The sequence below is a fragment of the Microtus ochrogaster genome, chromosome 17 (genome assembly GCF_000317375.1).
Source record: "Microtus ochrogaster isolate Prairie Vole_2 chromosome 17, MicOch1.0, whole genome shotgun sequence".
In the NCBI taxonomy this organism is placed as follows: domain Eukaryota; kingdom Metazoa; phylum Chordata; class Mammalia; order Rodentia; family Cricetidae; genus Microtus; species Microtus ochrogaster.
This window is the reverse complement of record NC_022019.1, coordinates 3,338,068-3,342,049: the sequence shown is the minus strand read 5'-3', so window position 1 is coordinate 3,342,049 and position 3,982 is coordinate 3,338,068.

Here is a 3,982-nt window from a genome sequence, read left to right as displayed (position 1 = left end):
TGTGTGTGTATGATGGGTTAATATGTTTGTGTGTGTGTATGATAGGTTAGTATGATTTGTGTGTGTGTATGATAGGTTAGTATGTTTGTGTGTGTGTGTATGATAGGTTAGTAGATTGAAAGAAAAAAGCAACTGAAGTTGAGGCTCAGCTTTGCCACCCTCAAGTCACTTAATGTGCTTGTCTTATTCGTAGATATAATCAGGAGATCATTGGACCGGATGGTCTCTGGTGGTAATGCCCAGTAGGGAGTCTATGCTCCTTAAGCCTTCCCAGGGTTGATTTTGTCTTTATTTGTTTTTAGAGCGCCTCTGATTCTGTAACTTACATCCTGGGAGCAGGGAAATACTGAGGCTCCCTTTCGTTAGATTTCTGAGGCAGCTTAAAAAGGCAGAAAGAGACTAGAATCTGACCTCAACAGACTGAACATTTACACGGAAGAACAGACACTCTCCTGAGGGAAGGGGTATCTTGAAAGGGGTTAGGCTGGCTGGAGCCCTTTACATAGGCAGGTAGGAGGCTTGGGAATGAGGATGTTCTTGCAACCGTAGGAGGCTTGTGTGGGTCTGATCTGTTTTTCCTGGAATTGTCTGTTTTAGGCAAGACATATCTTGGAGGACAGGCTGTCCCAGCAGACATTCTCTGGGTTGTGACTGACAGGAGGTTGGTCAGGGTCAGCTGTAATTTCGGAGGAGTCCTGTTTTATAGCGGAGGCACTCTATCACCTCACATCATTCTTTTAATTGAAAAGTATTTATTTTATAAGCCCACCCTATGTTGAGAATCCCTGGGAAACAATCTCCAGCCTTGTTCTTAGTTCAAGAATAGACCTTGTGAAATCAGGTCAGTGGGGCACGTTGTCTGGCTCTTAGGATGTAACCTGTCAGAGATAATTTGAAGTCATTATTTAAATCGGGATTGTTTCTGTTGTGTACAGTGCTTCTGTAGGGAGCTATAAGAAGGCTCTGCTCTCTATGGGTACATATGGAGTGATACTGTGGCTTGTGGTAAGTGAGAACACGGGCTGGATTTTCTATTGTAATGTGTGTATTTGACTGGATAATCTTGCCCAGGAAACAGTCTGTCAATTTGTACCTTACAGCCCCATTGCAAAGTATCCATACTACTGCCTGAGTACCTGCATCCCAAGTTAATAAGAAATTGGGTATGAACTTTGAACTATTTGCTGTTCATAAAGGCATTAGTTTCACACTGCTCTGATATCTATCTGTGTACAGGCTTCTGATACAAAAAGTGAACCAAGAACCTATAGTTTGCAGGGCAGTGGTGGTGCATGCCTTTGATCCCAGCATTTGGGAGGAAGAGGCAGGTAGATCTCTGTGAATTTGAGGCCAGCCTGGTCTATAGAGCGAGTTCCAGAACAGTCAGGGCTACACAGAGAAACCATGTCTCAAAAAAACCAAATCAAACCAACTAACCAAACAAACAAACAAAGTTCAAAACGAAACAAATCTATTGCTTAGTTGGGAGACCTTGATAAATAAACAGACATATTAAAGTGTATTATGACATTTAAAATACCTTCCTGTTTCTTGACAGAATGTAGCTCAAGTATTTACATGTTAATGGCCAGATTTATTTATTTATTTGCAGTTTTATTTCTTAAGGTTGACATCATTTCTATTAATGAACATCATTGTCTTTGTTTCTTTTGACTGTTTTTGTTTTTTGAGATGGGGTTTCTCCGTGTCGTCCTGGCCATTCAGGAACTTGCTTTATGAGGCTGGCTTCAAACTCCAATATCTGCCTGCCTCTGCTGGGGTTAAAGGCCACCGCATCCACTCTTACTGCTTTTTAAGGGGTTCTTTCCCTTGTGCTCAATGTACTGGGTGCTGCTTCAGTCCCCACAGCTAGGTAGCATAATCTCTCTTGAAGGAGGAGTTGATTTCTCATTGTCATCCAGGTAAAGCAGGAAAAAAAAAAGGTGTTTTAGACCTTCTCCTGACTTCAGAGTAATTGGTGAGAGGAGATGTCAGTCCTTATTTGTGGGAATTGAGCTCGCTCCTCCCCACTAGACAAGGACAGCTTCACGGGCTAGAGGCTGACAGAGAACAAAAGACATTTGAAGATAGCCAATTGCACGCGTTTCTTTCCTTTTTATTCCTTAGCCATAGCAAGGCAAAGACTTCGAAGCAGCTCTTCCCTACCTTCTTCTCTGCCTCATCTGAGACTTCCTGGTAGAATCTTTTTCAGGATATGTGTTCCTCGCTGGTGGGTAATGGGTCTCGCATGCCTTCCATTCCTCGGCAGCAAGGAGAGGAGCCGAGCAGCTCCTCATCCCCACACGTCATTAGTAGGCAGATGGACACGGCTCTCTCTGACCTGCCAAGGCATTATGCAACACATTCTATGGCATTTTAATAATTACCCAACCAGGCCTCTTTCATGTAAGGAAAGTAGGCATGATTGACTCAAACATCTGGCATTTGTGGGCCTGTGCTACCTGAAAGAGCCAGGTGGTTTTAGAACCAAGCCCAAGGGAGTCTCCCTATGGGAGAGAAAAATTACACACACACACACACACACACACACACACACACTACAAAAGAAAACAGCGCATCACCTCGGTTCATCCCACCACTTGCCTTTCCGTAATGCACCTGGCAAGGGTTATCTGACAAGAAAGATCACCTTCCTCTTCCTGCCTCTCAGGAGTTACATGGCTCCATTTCTTGTCACTCTTGCTTCTCTTTTTCACTTTAATCTGCCTTCACCTCTAGAAAATACAAGGCTAGCCTGATGCCATATACTTCATTTTGAACTAATGCCTTACACTCACACTTGAAATGCCGCCATCCAAATGTATGATGGGCGTGTTTAGTGTGAAACCCAAGCGATCTGCTGTATCTCCTGCTTTATTAAGCTTATTAGCTGTCTACATTTGAAGTTTGCTGTTTAAGACTGGCAGCTTCCATGCTTAAGACAAGTGTGTATTTTAGGACACCGACTAAATTCAACAACATTCTAGACTTGAGAACAGTCACAGACACAGCAGATGTTCCCCAAGTTCCATGCCTTCTGCTAGACTCTCTTGAGCAGTGGTTCTCAATCTGTGGGTTGCCATCCCTTTGAGGGTTGAATGACCCTTTCACAGGGGTCACATATCAGATGGCATGCATATCAGATATTTACATTATGATTCATAACAGTAGAAAAATTACAGTTATGAAGTAGCCAACAAAAATACTTTTATGGTTAGGGGGTTATGTCAATATGAGGAACTGTATTAAAGGGTCATAACATTAGGCATCTTCCAATAAAAACACAATGGTAGGAACTGTAGAGATGGCTCAACCATTAAGAGCAATTGCAGCTCTTCCAGGGGGCTGGAGTTTGATTCCTAGTGCTCACATTGGGTGACTCACACCCACCTGTAACCCCAACTCCAGGGAATCCGTTACCCTCTTCTGCCTTTTCTGTGCCCATGCACACAGAGGCACACATAAATAAAACAAAATAATCTTTTCTGAAAGTTTCATTTTTTTGTGCATTGGTGTTTTGTCTGAATGTATGCCTGTGTGAGGGTGTCAGATCTTGGGGTTACAGACAATTGTGAGCTGCCACGTGGGTGCTGGGAATTGAATTCGGGTCTTCTGGAAGAGCAGCAGTCAGTGCTCTTAACTGTTGAGCTGTTTCTCTAACCCAAAATAAAATAATCTTTAAAAATGCTCAAGTTAAGAAAACAAAACACAGTGACAGCTTTTTAATTCCCCAGAGGATGTGAGCGTGAGGTGAGGATCGTGGTACCGCTACACATAGTCATTCTCTCCAAGTACAGACCCACAGGAAACCAGACTGCGGCTGAAGCAACGTGGGAATGCATAATGAAAAGAGCCGTTCATTCTCCAGTCTACTCATTCAGCAAAGATTTCTCTAGTATTCTTTATTTATTTATTTACTTTTTTTTGGTTTTTCGAGACAGGGTTTCTCTGTGGCTTTGGAGCCTGTCCTGGAACTAGCTCT